General features: G+C 40.0%; 1 long non-coding RNA gene across 3 annotated transcripts in view; it reads right to left on the reverse strand.

Moving 5' to 3' along the window:
* Positions 1-17,058, reverse strand: part of LOC112661395 (uncharacterized) — a 46,356-nt gene extending 29,298 nt beyond the window's left edge. Inside the window, exons 1-3 of one of the 3 annotated variants that reach the window (XR_003137636.3) lie at positions 16,469-17,051; positions 12,506-12,620; positions 8,946-8,983 (exon numbers count right to left, since the gene is read on the reverse strand). This is a non-coding gene — a long non-coding RNA (uncharacterized LOC112661395). Of the gene's footprint in view, positions 1-8,945; positions 8,984-12,505; positions 12,621-16,468 lie in introns of those variants that run through there. The other 2 variants (XR_007403484.1, XR_003137637.3) reach the window with 2 other exon arrangements.
* Positions 17,059-17,395: the final 337 nt, after the last annotated feature.

A 17,395-nucleotide genomic window follows, 5' to 3' on the forward strand; every position in this document is an offset into this window, starting at 1 on the left:
GCTGTCCTTGGTCCCCACCCAGAGCTCTGTCCCTGCAGCTGATTGTCCACCCCTGCGAGAACCGCACACGAGGCCGGCAGTTGCTTTGAGGGCCAGGCCTAGGGCGGCGCACAGATGTTCTCCTCCGATCTGCCCCAAATATGGATTGTATCTCAACAGAGCATCTCGTGGTGGTTGAGGAGTGGTTGCAGCCCGGATTTCAGAGAGCATGTGTTGTGCCTGAATTTGGCAGATGGAGATAATGGGCTGGGTGAGGACAAGGATAAGAAAGTGTCTTGCAGACACTTTACGTGCAAGAATTGTTATTATTGGTCTTAAGCAAGCCCACAGAAAACCAAGGCAACCCAACCAAGAGTGGGGAGCTTCGGTGAATAGGGACACGCCACGTCTGAGGAGGTTCTTTGCTTCTAGCAAGTCATGGAAAAGAACACTCTGGATCCTTCCCAGATCTCCTGGTTATGCTAATCCTCTCTGTGGAGCTCCTGAAGTGAAGTTAATATATTGGCTAAAAAAGCCACTTGTTGATTCCTCCTCTACCCCTCCCTGAAGTCACAAATAAAAGGGACAATCTGGTACTGAATATTCTTATCTCCAAATAATGTGGTCACTTGTTTCTGCCCCACAAAACTGATTACAGCCCTTCCTATCAGTGATTTTACTTTTCAAGTTTTTCTACTTCTTTCACATCTGAAAGTAGCTGATAAAATCACAGAATGTACTCATTGTAGGAATATCAAATACTTCAGTGTGCACCTCCAATTTTTAAAAAATTCCCTATTAGTTATCTTTCAGTTTAAAGTAAGCAGAGCCAGGGCACCTGGGAGGCTCGGTGGTTGAGCATCTGCCTTCAGCTCAGGTCATGACCCCGGGGTCCTGGGATCGAGTCCCACATCTGGCTCCCCGCAGGGAGCCTGCTTTTCCCTCTGCCTCTGTCTCTGCCTATCTCCGTGTCTCTCATGAATAAATAAATAAAATCTTTTAAAAAATAAAAATAAATAAAGTAAGCAGAGCCTTGGCCCTGAAATAATTTTTGAATTTAGATATTGGTTCTTGAATGAAACCTTAACTTCTTTTGTGTTTAATTAGATTTCAATTGTTCCACTTAAAAGAGGTCACCTAAATTTGGAAAAGACAATTGATTCTAATTGTGACAATCTCACGCTTGCTGAGTTTTATCGGAAAGGTTAAATTACTTTTTTCCATTTGCAAAGTAACATTTCTACATCCTTTCACCACAACAGCATGCACCACACAAAAAAATCTGGGGTTCTAAAGAAATGAGGCAACCATATTTTAATGGATTAAGCTTTAGTTCCTCGTGACAGCAGCTTTAGCAGCTTGCTGTATGCAAATATTTTAGACTGTACGCACCAAATTTTCTTTGCTGCGGTGATGGAACTAGGGTTCTCATGGGACTATTAGAGATGTTGCAGGTTGAATAGGAAAATGTCTACAAAACACTTAGAGAGTTTTAGAGATAGCCATTTCATAAATTAAAGTGATTTTATTTCTAGAGAACCAGGGTAGGATAAACTGAGTGATTGAGGGAGAGGATTCCATAGGAATCAAGGAGGAGAGAAAAGATAACATATGATTTCACCCATATGGGAATTTAAGAAACAAAACAGATGGGCACATGGGAAGGGGGACAAAAAGAGAGAGAAGCAAACTATAAGAAAGTCTTAATGATAGAGAACAAACTAAGGGGTGATGGAGGGATGGGGTGGGGGATGGGCTAGATGGAGGGATGGGTATTGAGGGGCATACTTGTGATGAGCACTCTGTATATGATGAATCACTGAATTCCACTCTTGAAACCAATATTGCACTATATGTTAACTAACTGGAATTTAAATAAAAGTTTTTTTTTAAAAAAAGGGACGCCCAGGGATGCCTGGGTGGCTCAATGGTTGAGTGTTTGCCTTTGGCTCAGGGCATGATCCTGAAGTCCCAGGATTGAGTCCCACATGGGGCTCACTGTCAGGAGTCTGCTCCTCCCTCTGCCTGTGTCTCTGCCTCTCTCTCTGTGTCTCTCATGAATCAGTAAATAAAAGATCTTAAAAAAAAAAAAGTCAATTAAAAAAAAAAGGAGGGGGACGCCTGGGTTGCTCAGTGGTTGAGCATCTGCCTTTGGCTCAGGACGTGATCCCAGGGTCCTGGGATGGAGTCCCACATCAGGTTTGCCACAGGGAAGCCTGCTTCTCCCTCTGCCTATATCTCTGCCTCTCTGCGTCTCTCATGAATAAATAAATACAATTTTAAAAAAAATTTTTAAGTTGTTTTTTAATTATAAAAAAAAAAAGGAATCAAGTTGGAGGAACTTGAAAGAAGGAGCTTTGAGGAACCAGCCCTGGGGGCACAGAGGCTTCTTCAGCTGCCGTGTTTCCTGTGTCAGTACGAAGCACTAAGCTATGTAGTAGCCACACAAATGTTTGGTTCCATGAAAAACGGAGGTCTGGTCTAGGCTCGTGGCTGAGCCTAAGAGGAAGCTCCAGCTTCCTGTGAACCATATCAATTTAGCTTATATACAACTATGGGCAAAATAAGAAAAATACTGTAGCCAAAGAACATCTCACATAGACCACTATCCAAGCATAAACTGGATTATTATTATTATTATTGTTTGCACTCCCAATAATATATAAATAGCCAGGGTGGGTTTTTTTCTAGCTTTATTAAGATATAATTGACATATACCGTTATATGTTGAAGGTGTATGACCTGATGATTTGATATATGTGAGAACAGCAGAATGATTACCGTAATAAAGTTGGTTAACATGATCCATCATCTCAGTTACCTTTATTTCCCTCCAGTTTTATTTATTTTATTTTATTTTTATTTTTAAAATTTATTATTTATTCATAGACATAGAGAGAGAGAGAGAGAGAGGCAGAGACACAGGCAGAGGGAGAAGCAGGCTCCATGCTGGGAGCCCGACTTGGGACTCGATCCTGGGACTCCAGGATGCCGCCCGGGGCCAAAGGCGGGCACTAAACCGCGGAGCCACCCAGGGATCCCCTCCCTCCAGTTTTATTGAGATAAAACCGATGTACAGCACTCTGTAAGTTTAAGGGATACAACATAATGACCTAACATACATATACTGTGAAATGATCACCACGATAAGTTTAGTTAACATTCATCTCTTCATATCATTACAAAAAAAAATTTTTTTTCCTCGTGATGAGATCTTTTAGGACCTACTCTCTTAGCAACTTTCAAATATACCGTAAAGCAGTGTTAACTCTAACCATCATGTTGTACTTTATCTCCTCTGTACTTTTGGTTTTTAAAGATTTTATTTATTTATTCATGAGAGACACAGAAAGAGAGGCAGAGGCAGAGGGACAGGCAGGGTCTTGGCAGGGAGCCCGATATGGGACGCGATCCCAGACCCGAGGATCAAGCCATGAGCTGAAGGCAGACGCTCAAACCGCTGAGCCACCCAGGCATCCCTATTGGATACATTGCTAACAGATCTTTTAAAAAGCAGGTATCGCCTTTGTTTTTGTGAACTTTCTCACATATCTCAGTGATAGTTTCAAATACAATGGAATTACTGCATTGCTTAAAATGTGACTTTGCACTAGAGCAAAGTAATAGCCTGAGCTATCATGTTCCCAGAGATGTCTGTGAAAGGAAAGGAGTGACCACATTTAAGTTTAGAACTAGGGAAAGAGGGGCAAAGATAGGGCGACCTATCGAAGCTACCGCCACCGTGGCTGCTGCTGCACTTGCCCTGATAAAGACAGAAGGATCTTGGAACTCGAAGCCCTTGGTCTACCAGGGAAAGAGAAAAATAGCAGCGCTGAGGAATTTCTCACCGCCCAGTTTCTTAAGAACAGTTGAACAGTGCTATGGAAGAAGAACTGGTTTCCGTCTTACAGTATTTCTAGCAAAAAGGCTTGCACTCCTGTTTTAGATATAATGACCACACTCAGAATTTAGAATATCTCATTAGAGATATTTTTCCAAAGCCTCTAGGATATGAGTCATTATATCAGAATCTTGAGCAAAAGACAACTCAGTTGTAGACGACTTGCAGAAAATGACATTTCATCTCCAAGTCCAGCTAACACACGAATTCCTTTAAAGGATTAGTTCTAGGATTCTTTGCTGTTCCTTTAATGGTGAGGATGTTCCTAGGATAAAGGGACCTAGCGTCTCCCGTTGGCCCAAGGGAAGCTGCCTAGAGCTTTTCCGCTCTTCTGTTTTCTCCTTGCCCAGTAGCCCTAGTCTCTATTACACTGCTTTTAAGAATGAATTTGATCAACTCCTTCCTCTAAAGACTCAGAAAGAGAAAACACACCAAGGTTTGATGCCTTTTCTTTCTCAGGAGTGTCCTCATTAGGAAACTAAGGGATAAAACACTGTTCATGGAATTTCAAGCATCAGCTAGCCCGGTGGGAAGGGATTTGGGGTGGTAGGGGGAACGTAGTCTACCCTCCTTACCTAGCTGTCTCTCTGCCTTTAGCAAGGCAAGTCCCAGTGGGTTCCCACTAACATGGTAGATGTCCCCCTTTAGCCCTTCAGAAATCTTACTTGTCTATGTGTGTGTGAGGGAAAACGGATGAGTGGACAACTCTTGTCCTGTCCTGCCTGGCGCTGTGACATGAGTTGGGTCTAATGTGACTTTACAACCGTTATACAAGTTTCCAAGCTGAAGCCCATTTTGTTGAGGGTGGAGACAACCTACCCAAAATAGGAGCCAGCCTCTGAGAAGGGTCACTATCTTTTCTCAGGATGACTTTTATAAAGAAAGCAGGGGGAAATTTTTATTACACAGTTGCAATAGATTATCAGCAAGAAATACTAAAGCAACATTAAGTATGAAACGGCCCTCTTTCCTTTTATCCAGGAAACATAAGTCTCTCTTAATTAGTAATGTTCCCTCCTTGTGTGTCATGGACTCACTTGCCTTACTCTGCATCCTTGTTAAGCTCGTAGACTAATCACAAGGAGCCCTCCCCAAACCATGGAGCAATCAGCACAGCTCAATCTTTGTTTCCCTGAAAAAGTCTACCAGTCAGGGACACCTAATCTTTGTAACGATATCAACCCTACTCTGTAAAGGACACTTTGGATACTTCAGGTTGAAAAAATAAAAGTCACATTGTCTTTGATGGAATATGGTCTACGATAAGTGCCATTAGGGACATATCAACAGAGTTTTTGGAATAGAAGGGAAGAAAAAAATGAATTCTAACCAGGGATGGAAGTTACATTGGCAGTAGTAATAATATTACTATGCATCCAATTATGCATTCAACTCTCTAATTAGGTCCCAAAATATACCAGTGCTTAATCTTGAGACATAAATGTTCTCTTTCAAAGGGGGTGAAATATAGGAGATGTTAGGTTTTTTTTTTTTTTTGAGATGTTAGTATTGTACCAGTATCACCATTGATTAAATAACAGATTTTCATGAAGGTATTTAGTAATCTTATTTGTCTCACCTTCTTCACCTACATAATGAAGCTGATGATACTTGTGCATCTTACATTTCCTGGGAAAACTTCAAATGAGAACAAACACATAGATACATAAAGCTATTTCCTGATAAACAGTCGCAAGCAGCAGTAGGGTGTTGCTAAGCACTTCGACATTGCCATTATGCCTGGGCATTGGTTGTATATGTTGAAATACATTTCATAAGTATTTTTGGAGGTGAATTTAGGCTTTTTGAAATACTGGCATATTTTTAGTAATTTCAAACGGAAAAGGTTCAAGTAAGCTTAATTAAATAGGCTCTGGTATATTCAGCCGTGTTCAGCATGTGGAAAACAACTCATGTAGGGAAGGCCAGGCTAGAGGGACGGATACAAAGACATAGTTGACCAGATCTCTGTCCCCAAGGCCTTTCCAACCTGGCAGTGGAGACAATTGTTTAACCAACATTCTTGGACCATGAGAGACTCAAGAATAAAAATATTGGATTGGCAAGGAGGGAGTATAAATTTTAAGTGTAACGATTAATAAAGGAAATTATACCAACACTCAAAACAAGGACAATAATAATAGCTAATAATTGCTAAAGAGCCTTTTACATTCAAGACACACTAAAAAAAAAACTGTTATCACATTTACCTCCCTCCAAAAAAATCGATGAATTATTATCCTTATTTTATAGATGCAGAAACTGAGGCTTAGGTAAGATGACTTTGTGCAAGATGATATGCCTGGGAAGGTGGAACCAAGATTTTGAGTTCAGAATCCATGTTCTTGGGGTGCCTGGGTGGCTCAGTCAGTTAAGTGTCTGCCTTAGGCTCAGGTCATGATCCCGGGGTCCTGGGATCGAGCCCCACATCAGGCTCCCTCCTCGGTGAGGAGCCTGCTTCTCCTTGTCCCTCTGCAGCTCCCCTTACTTGTGTTCTCCCTCTTGGTCACTCTCTCTCTCTCTCAAATAGAATATAGAATAGAATAGAATAGAATAGAATAGAATAGAATAGAATAGAATAGAATAGAATAGAATGGAATGGAACAAAATCTATGCTCTTTCTGCTCTGCCATCATGTACCTTGGTAACAACGTCATTCTACAGACATATTATAGTGATGTCCAAACAATTCTGAGTCTTCGAGAGACGCAGCTTCCCTGATAGCAGTCATGACTCTGTGATACCTGCACGGCCGTTCAAAGAGCATCCAGGTGGGAAGATGGGAGCCCTGCACACCAGCAGGTGTGAAGTCCCTGTAGAGAACTACTCCCTAGTCTGTGGGGCTTGTGTGGACCTGGTCACTGGATCTAGTAACAACAAACAGCAGGAATTTTTTTTTCTTTTCTTTTGAAAGGATTGAGGAGTGGAGGATAATCCCATCCAGCCATTTGCAAGGGCAAAACAGCTAACACTTACACTCACAAATGGTTTGCATTTCATGCTTTCCTTACTGGAAACCTTCTTTTTCTTCTCCTTCTCCTCCTTCTCCTCCTCCTCCTCCTCCTCCTCCTCCTCCTCCTCCTCTCTCCTTCTCCTCCTTCTTCTTCTTCTTCTTCTTCTTCTTCTTCTTCTTCTTCTTCTTCTTCTTCTCTCCTTCTTCTTTCTTCTTCTTCGTCCTTTCTTCTCTTTCTCTTCTTCTTCTTTCTTCTTCTTCTTTCTTCTCTTCTTCTTCTCTTTTCTTCTTCTGTTCTTCTTTCTTCTTCTTCTTCTTCTTCTCTGATCTTCTCTTCTCTTTTTCTTCTTCTTCTTTCTTCTCTTCTTCTCTTTCTTTTTCGTCCTGTTCTTCTCTTTTCTCTTCTCTTCGTTCTCTTCTTCTTCTTTCTCTCTTCTTCTCTTCTTCTTACTTCTTCTTCTTCGTCTTTTCGTCTTCTTCGTCTTTTTCTTCTCTTTCTTCTTTTTCTTCTTCTTCTTCTTTTCTCTCGTCTTCGTTTCTCTTCGTTTCTTCTCGTCGGTCTTCTTCTTGTCTTTTCTTCTTCTTCATTCTCTTCTCTCTTCTTCTTCTTTCGTCTTCTTCTTCTCCTTTCTTCTTCTTCTTCTTCTCTTCTTCTTCTTCTCTTCTTCTTCTTCTTCTTCTTTCTTCTTCTTCTTCTTCTCTTCTTCTTCTTCTTCTTCTTCCTCTTTCTTCTTCTTCTTCTTCTCTTCTTCTTCTTCTCTTCTTCTTCTCCTTTCTTCTTCTTCTTCTCTTCTTCTTCTTCTCTTCTTCTTCTCCTTTCTTCTTCTTCTTCTTCTCCTCCTCTTCTTCTTCTTCTTCTTCTTCTTCTTCTCTTCTTCTTCTTCTTCTTCTTCTTCTTCTTCTTCTTCTCTTCTTCTTCTTCTTCTTCTTCTCTTCTTCTTCTTCTTCTTCTTCTTCTTCTTCTTCTTCTTCTTCTTCTTCTCTTCTTCTTCTTCTTCTTCTTCTCTTCTTCTTCCTCTTCTTCTTCTTCTTCTTCTCTTCTTTTCTTTTCTTCTTCTTCTCTTCTTCTTCTTTTTCTTCTTCTCTTTTCTTCTTCTTCTCTTCTTTTCTTCTTCTTCTTCTCTTCTTCTTCTTCTCTTCTTTTCTTCTTCTTCTTCTTCTCTTCTTTTCTTCTTCTTCTTCTTCTTCTTCTTCTTCTCTTCTTCTCTTCTGCTTCTTCTTCTTCTTTTCTTCTGCTTCTTCTTCTTCTCTTCTTTTCTTCTGCTTCTTCTTCTTCTTCTTTTTTCTTCTTCTTCTTCTTCTTCTTCTTCTTCTCTTCTCTTCTTTTCTTCTTCTTCTTCTTCTTCTTCTCTTCTTTTCTTCTTCTTCTTCTTCTTCTCTTCTTTTCTTCTTCTTCTTCTTCTTCTTCTCTTCTTCTTCTCTTCTTCTTCTTCTTTCTTCCTTCTTCTTCTCTTCTTTTCTTCTTCTCTTCTTTTCTTCTTTTCTTCTTCTCTTTTCTTCTTCTTCTTCTCTTCTTCTTTCTCTTTTTCTTTCTCTTCTTCTTCTTCTTCTTTCTTCTTCTTCTTCTCTTCTTCTTCTTTCTCTTCTTCTCTTCGTCTTCTTTCTTTCTCTTCTTCTTTCTTCTTCTTTCTTCTTCTCTTCTTTCTTCTTTCTTCTCTTTTCTCTTTCTTCTTTCTTCTCTTTCTTCTTCTTCTTCTTCTTCTTCTTCTTTTCTCTTCTTCTCTTCTTCTCTTCTCTTCTTCTTTTCTCTTCTTCTCTTCTTTCTTCTTTTCTTCTCTTCTTCTCTTCTTCTTCTCTTCTTCTTTCTCTTTTCTTCTTTCTTCTCTCTTTCTTTCTTTTCTTCTTTCTTCTCTTCTTCTTCTTCTTCTTCTTTCTTCTCTTTCTTTTCTTCTTCTTTTCTTCTTCTCTCTTCTCTTCTTCTTCTTTCTTCTTTCTTCTCTTCTTCTCTTCTTCTCTTCTTTCTTCTTCTCTTCTTCTTCTTCTTCTTCTTCTTCTTTTCTTCTTCTTCTTCTTCTCTTCTTCTTCTTCTTCTTCTTCTTCTTCTTCTTCTTTTCTTCTTCTTCTTCTTCTTCTTCTTTTCTTCTTCTTCTTCTTCTTCTTCTTCTTCTTCTTCTTCTTCTTCTTTCTCTTTCTTCCCACTGCATTTATTACTGATATAAAAAATGTTTAAAAGAAAAAAATTCATTCTCAGTTCTCCAACAGCTCTCATCCTTCCCTCTTGCCCACACAACTCCTGACCCATTTCCTCAGGGCCAGTGCAAAACCGAACCTGTTCACTGCGTTTTCACAGAAAACAACCAGTGCCAGGGATGTAGGGAAGAAGATTAAATGAGGGCGACAGTACTGTCCAGGTTCTACCCAAGGGTAGGCCAGGTGGAGATTCATAGAATTCAGATGAAAGGACTGGTGGCCTCACAATGACGTGCTCTAACTAAAGTGGGCTGGAGAGGAGATAGGATAGCCCGTAAGAGGCTTTAGAGGACATCTCATGGGCTTGTGTCAAACCCCGAGAAACCGACACCAAGAGAATGGGGAGACCAGGGAGGCAGTCTTGCGGAAAGTTTCACAATTCTCCCATGTTGGGAGGTGTGGATAGTCTAGAGGGCATCAAGAGCCTCACTCATTTTGGTAGAAAACCTTACTCTAGTGTTGGGAAGTCACAATGATGCCATGGACACTGTGAAAGGCTACGTACAAGGGGGATGCACAGTTTCACAAAGCACAGTGATCACAGACCAGAGCGGGGGGGATCATGCTACTGACACAGGATCTACAAAATCCAAAAGCAGGGAGAGTGGCCTTTCAGGGAGTAACTCTGCACCAGTCATCTGTACTTGACCCCAGGTCAACCTGGTGAGTTTCACAGAGCAGCTGGCAACTTTGGGGGTAGGGTTTGTCATATAAAAAGGACTCCTTCCACCATGGTGGTCCTCCCAGAGGAGGCTTTCACAAAGAGCAGAGAAATTCCTGAAGGCTCAAAAGTTGGTCTCCTATCAAAAATACCCGCCCGCCCAAGGATGGCCCCCAAGTTACAGAAGACAAATCAACCTCCCTGTCTGGCGACACTTTGCCACAAAGGGCCACTGTCGACATGAGGACCTCTGTGCCTCCTACCACCCAGGCGTCAATGGACCTCCTCTGTGAGACTGCGCCTTCTCATCCAGGCCGGAAGGGGCCCTCTGATCTAGTGGCTATGTATTTCCCTGTGGCCCTGCGATGGCTACTATGAGGCTGTTCCACCCACCACCCTCAGTCAGTGACACCCACCCCCATCTGCCACCCCCCCATTTGGGGTCCAGAATTGTGTTTCATCACTGGTGGGCTTTCTTCTGCTCCAGGCTCCAGAGACTCGCCTCCAGGCCCCCACCTCTGCTCTCTTCAACTGCCTCCTGGATCCTCTTCCCCTTCACCGACTGCTGAACAGGAAACCTCTTTGATGCTGTTTCTTGTGCATCTGTCCACCCAGCCCTCAGTACTGCCCTCGATTCCTAAGAGCCCTGGAGCAGTTTCCTACCATTCCCTTCTTCTAGCTGCTTGTTTTAAGTCCTTTCTATGTGGAACCTTCTAACATCTCCTAGAAAATCCTTCTCAGAAAATTAATAGGCACAGGAATCTTTACTATATTTTAAATGACTATATTTTCTAAGACACATATTCCAAATAAAGGATCTTTCCTCATCACTGAGTTTATTATATAAAAATTCTTACAAAGATATAAAAATTGCAGGGGCATCTGTCTGGCTCAGTTGGTAGAGCATGTAACTCTTGATCTCTGGATCATGAGTTCAAGCCCCTTGTTGGATGTACATTTGAAAAAAAAATACATAACCATTTAGCTATGTTTCTTTTTATAAATAAATTGCTTTTATTGAATATAGTAAAAATTATATGACACTGGAAGGGGCTTGGGACCATGCTGTATTTCTAGTATGCAAAGTGAACAGAAAATCTGATATGATAATTTCTTTGTTTTTTAGTTATTTTATTTTACTTTTTAAACTCCACTATTATGAATGCACAGTATTATGTTAGTTTCAGGTGTACAATATAGTGACTCAATTCTATACATTACTCAGCGCTCATCATCATGTTAAATGGACTCTTAATCTCCTCACCTATTCCACAAATGCCCCCCCACCCCCTCTCTGGTAACCACCAGTTTATTCTCTAATTTATTTATTTAACTGTATTTTTTTAAGATTTTATTTATTCATTCATGATAGACATAGAGAGAGAGAGAGAGGCAGAGACACAGGCAGAGGAAGAAGCAGGCTCCATGCAGGGAGTCTGACACAGGACTCCAACCCTGGTCTCCAGGATCAGGCCCTGGGCTGAAGGCGGCGCTAAACCACTGAGCCACTCAGATGTCCCTATTCTCTAATTTAAAAGTCTGTTGGTTTGTCTCTTTTTTTCTTGTTCCTTTTTTTTTTTTTAATTTATTTTTGCTCCTTTGTTTTGTTTCTTAAATTCCACATATACATGAAATCATGGTATTGGACATGGTAATTTTCATCCTTATGTGAAAACACTTAAAGAACTGTATATTCTGATTATATTATTTTAGAATCTGATAGCAAGAAAAGCCACTTATCCGTGGGAGGACATTTTAGAAACTTTAGCACAAATTAAGCAAGATGCTGTACTTAAGGTATGATCCTACTGGAATCAGCGCTATGCCTCCTGTGGTGTCTGGATGACCCACTGTTGGGCTGTTGAAACCCCCAATATAGAGGAAGCAACCTCTGTTTTTCCCACTGTCAGTAGCCTGAGCTCTTACTGAAGACATGGTCACCAGGATAGCTCCAAGACGGCTGCTCTAGTTATAAAGAATGATAAATGATTCCACTGCGTTACTAATTTTTAAAATTCTCTGTAGCCCTTGCAATGGAATTCAAATTGTGCCAGTCATCTTTTATTAGTCAGTCCCATGGGATTTTTATTGTTATTTTGAACAAGATCTATTTTTGTTTAATTCTATGGGAACCACACATAGTTTGTGGTTTTTGCCAGAAATTTATTTTCCAATGAGTACTACTCAATTCTAAATAAGTACATTCTGCATTCTTATGCTGGGACATAGTATGGGCGAGTTCAATCAGGAATACCATTTAAAATTGTATAATGCAGCCTGGACTTTCCTTTTTTTGTGTGTATGTGACTTTCCAATTCTAGTAACTACAAGTGAGTTTGGGTCCTGTTTATTGCCTTTCAAAGTGATCCATTTTATTTTTTTTTATTTATTTATTTATTTTTTTTTTTAATTTTTTTTTAATTTATTTATGATAGTCACAGAGAGAGAGAGAGAGAGAGAGAGAGAGGCAGAGACACAGGCAGAGGGAGAAGCAGGCTCCATGCACCGGGAGCCCGATGTGGGATTCGATCCCGGGTCTCCAGGATCGCGCCCTGGGCCAAAGGCAGGCGCCAAACCGCTGCGCCACCCAGGGATCCCAAAGTGATCCATTTTAAATGAAAACATCTTCTTAAAAAAAAAAAAAGTCATTAAGAATTGGTTCTACAACAGTGTGGCTTATTTGTTGACTCATAGCATTGATTTGTGTAAGTGCTCAATGTGTTTATTCACACACTGAGATAAACATTATATTAATTCTAATAAACAGAAACTCAATGTCACATGTCAGTTCACAACAGAGAAAAGGAAACAATTTTCTTACCTAATTTTTGGTGCATGATATCTATGGAACTCTTGAGCTTGTTTTCAGGAGTGGGAAGACAGTTTTGCTCTACTGCACTAAGTTTCAGAGTATGGGTATTAAGACTCTCTTCGACCTGAGAAAAGCAGAGTATTTTCACTTGTAATAAAGCTTAACTCCCAGGACTACAAGAAGCAAAAGAGGCAATCTTATTACAACATGGGACCTTCAAGTGCCTTAGACTCTGAGGGATCTGAAATGTTATATTCTATTCAATGCAATAATGCAATCTTTGAGCAAAACTGTCTAAGCAAAATCTATAGGAAATGATGAATCCTGCACTAAGGCTTAAAGAAATAATAAAACAATAAAGCTTCTACAAAAACTGCTTTCAGAACACCAAGGAGAAAACTGGGGATTTTTAATAAGTGTCATTTATTCTCTTGTCAAAAAAGAAAATAAAGTAAATTCATCTGTTTGGTTGATTTGGTTTGGCTTGGTTTTTTTTTTTTTTTTTTTTGTAGACAACATGAACCATGGAAGACTATATGACTTAAACTAGTCATAAAAGTAATTATTTGTCCAAATATCTAAGGCATGAAATAAAACTTTGTTTTGTTTTGCCTTTCAAATGGAGAGATCTTTTTTTTTTTTTTTTTTGGAGAGATCTTTAAAATGTACTTCTGTATCTCTAGAAAATGATAATAGTAAAATGTAAATGACCTGTAATTTCCTTGACTAGATAACATGGTTGACATTTAAAAAACAATTTTAAAGTAATACAAGCACATGTGTTTAAAAATTCCGGTATTACTGAGAGGTGTAAATGAGACACAGATGTGTTCCTCCCCTTCCCCACCCCCAACCACCTGCTTATTTCCACCAAGGTATAGTTATTAACAATTGCTTGTGAATCTTTCTAAAAGAGGAAATATATATCTAGACACCAAGAGATATGTGTGTGTATATATATATAATTATGATTTGGGGGGCACCTGGGTGCCTCAGTCAGTTAAATGTCTGACTCTTGTTTCAGGTCAGGTCATGATATTAGGGTGGTGATATTAAGCCCCACATAGGGCTCTGTGCTCAGTGCAGAGTCTGCTTGGGATTCTCTCTCTCCCTCTGCCCCTTCCCCTCCCTTGTCTCTCTCTCTTTTTAAAAAAAATAAAAAAATTGGGGGATCCCTGGGTGGCGCAGCGGTTTGGCGCCTGCCTTTGGCCCAGGGCGCGATCCTGGAGACCCGGGATCGAATCCCACGTCGGGCTCCCGGTGCATGGAGCCTGCTTCTCCCTCTGCCTGTGTCTCTGCCTCTCTCCCTCTCTCTTGGTAACTATCATAAATAAATAAAAATTAAAAAAAAAATTAAAAAAAAATTAAAAAAAAATAAAAAAATTAAATTAAGATTTTTTCCACAAAGTTTTTTTTTCACAAAAAGTTTATATCATTCTATATACCTTGATTTTTTTCATTTAATAATATATTTTAGATCTTGTTTCAGCACACATAGAACTATCACATTATTTTTAACAGTTGTTATAATAGGTCTTTTTATATTGTACTATAAGTATTTAACCAGTCCCCTATTGATTCAGATTTAAGTTATATTTTATTTTTGTGAATATTTATGTAAAGTCTTGACAGTTGAATAGCTGATGAAGAACTATCTACATTTTTTTATTTTGATACATACTGTTTAATTTGTGGAATCAGTTTTCTCTTCCCCCAACATTCGAGATTTAACTATTTCTCTAGTGCTGGTATTAGGAGAATTTTAAATTTTCACCCATTGAAATTTAGTTTATAGTATTCTACTTTTATTTGTTAAATGAACATTTTATCTAAAGAAAAATCAGAATATACTTGCTTTTGGAGTATATGGTATCTTAGCCCAGTGATATGTGGACTTACAAAGGAGAAAGGAAATATTTTAATTTAATAAAACTGGGTTGGCAAATGTGGCTAACACCAAGTCAACCTTCATAAGCCATTGAAGCAAATCATCCTAACGTGTATGGAAACAGAAAGGCCCAAAATAGCCAAAAGATTGTTGAAAAAGAAAACAAAAACTGGTGGCATCACAATTCTGGACTTCAAACTCTGCTACAGACCTGTAATCATCAAGACAGATCAGTGGAACAGAATAGAGAACTCAGAAAAGGACCCTCAACTCTAAGGTCAACTCATCTTCAACAATGCAGGAAAGACTATCCAATGGAAAAAAGACAGTCTATTCAACAAATGGTGTTGGAAACATTGGGCAGCCACATGGAAAAGAATGAAACTGGACCATTTCCTCACACCATACACAAAAATAGACTAAAAATGGTTGAAAGACCTAAATATGAGACAGGAATCCATCAGAATCCTAGAGGGGAACACAGGCAGCAACCTCTTTGACCTCAGCCACAGCAACTTTTTCCCAGACATGTCTCCAAAGGCAAAGGAAACAAAGGGAAAAATGAACTATTGGGATTTCATCAAGATAAAAAGCTTTTGCACAGCAAAGAAAACAACAAGCCCAAAAGGTGACCAATAGAATGGGAGAGATATTTGCAAATAACTTAGATAAAGGGCTAATATCCAAAATCTATAAAGAACTTTCATCGACAGATGAAAGGATAAAGAAGATGTGGTATATATATACACAATGGACTACTACTCAGCCATCAAAAAAAATGAAATCTTGTCATTTGCAATGACATGTATAGAACTAGAAGATATGCTAACTGAAATAAGTTAATCAGAGAGAGACAATTATCATATTGTCACGCATATGCAGAATTTAAGAAACAAAACAAAGGATCACCGGGGAAGAGAGGAAAAAATAAAACAAGACAAAATCAGAGAGGGAGACAAACCATAAGAGACTCTTAATCATAGGAAACAAACTGAGAGTCACTGGAGGGGAGGAGGGTGGGTGATGGGCATTAAGGAGGTAATTTGTTGTGATGAGCACTGGGTGTTATGTGCAACTGATGAATCCCTGTACTCTACCTCTGAAACCAATAAGACATTGTATGTTGATTAACTGAAATTAAATAAAATCAAAATAAAATTAAAATTAAAAAAAAATGCTTCATAGGTCAGTGAATTTTAGGATATTTTTAGAGTAAATTAAATTGATAATTCCCATGTTCAAAAGATGGTATGTAGCCGGAGAGATGGGAGATGGGAGATTGGCAAGTTTCATAAGAGGTACTATTATGTTGGCTTGGGGGTTTCAGTCTTGCAGGGTGAAAAGAATTCAGGAAATTAGTTGTACAATGTGAATGCACTTACCACCATTGAATGCTACATTTCAAGGTGGTTGCAATAGTACCTCTTACGTTATGTGTATTTTACCACAATTAAAATGAAAGATAACGAGCTGAATTATGCTCTATAGAGAAAGAGGCTGGAGGATCCCTGGGTGGCTCAGTGGTTTAGCGCCTGCCTTCGGCCCAGGGCCTGATCCTGGAGTCCTGGGATCGAGTCTCATGTCGGGCTCCCTGCGTGGAGCCTGCTTCTCCCTCTGCTTGTGTCTCTGCCTCTCTCTCTCTCTCTCTGTCTCTCATGAATAAATAAGTAAAATCTTAAAAAAAAAAAAAAAAAAAAGAAAGAGGCCAATTACCTATCTGTAATTTCAAGAGTGTGAGAGAAGAGCCAGTACCAGAAATATAGTCAAATCCCTTCGGGAGCCAATGAATGTCATTACACACTCAGATAAGGTCCTGAAGGCAAAGATCCCTGGTAGAGACGCAGAGGGAATCTAAGGCACAGATTACTGATACCAGGAGCACAATCACCCCTATTCGGCTCTGCAATAGCTGCCTGCTGTACCTGACGACTTCCAGGACATTTCCCCAACGGGAAGAGCACCTGTTCTCTGGGGCCTAATCAAATGTATCTGCAAGTGAACCTGTGTTCGTTGTCTGCGATTCTAAAGATCAGATTTAAAAAAATAATAATAAAAAAATAAAAAATAAAGATCATATTTACTACCTGGAGTCACAGATGATGCACGGCCACCGAGAAGAGGAAGGCCGCCGTGAGCACCGGTGCCTCGGGTCGTTCTCGGTCATACACCGATGTTTCAAAGCACCCTGTAATATTTTTATTTGTCCTCGCTCACAGACACCTGGTGAGAGAAACTGGAATCAAAGGGAGAGGGAAGAACCAAAAGCCAGAGAAAATCATGACTTCTGTTCACAACGACTTTGAGTCCCAGGTCCTGATGACCAGAGTGGACAAATCACGGTTAGAAAAATAAAACGTATTGATCTTGGAGAGGTGACTCACGATGCATGTTAGGGGATTATCTAACGAGAATGTTCCACGCACTTAATAAGCCTGTTTCTCAACTACTCAATGGCAGTTGAACAGTCGCCTGCTGGCATTCCTACCTTCTATCACAGCACAGAGCGGAGGTTCTCGATGTTGGCAGCACCTTAAAATCACCTGCGGGAGCTGGTAACAGTCTGATGCCCTGGGGTCATCCCAGACCAGCTAATCAGATTCTCTGGGGTGGGTTCCAGGTGATTTCGACCTGCAGGTACAGCTGAGAATCACTGGCATAAAGATTGTCAGTGTCTGTAAGGCTTGGGGGCGGGTGGGAGGGAGGACTTCTTTCTCCCCCAACAGAAATTTGCCTTAGCAGGCTTGGGATTTTCCCAAGATCTGTATTTCTTATGTGCATTTCAGTTGATGATGCTAATGCCTGTGGCTCGGGTGCACACAGACAAATACTACTACGGTGACTGAAATTCCTGATCTTTTCATCCTAATCATGGATCTCTTCTGCTGCTGGATAAATCTGGTCCCCTGGGCTTTGTTAATAAGGCTCTTTACCCCAAGCTAGTAATTTTTTTTTGTTTTGCCCTGAAACATGTCCAAGATCTTCACATATTACTCCCAATGAGTGGCTCCAGA

This window comes from Canis lupus, chromosome 18 (assembly GCF_003254725.2).
Source record: "Canis lupus dingo isolate Sandy chromosome 18, ASM325472v2, whole genome shotgun sequence".
Classification (NCBI taxonomy): domain Eukaryota; kingdom Metazoa; phylum Chordata; class Mammalia; order Carnivora; family Canidae; genus Canis; species Canis lupus.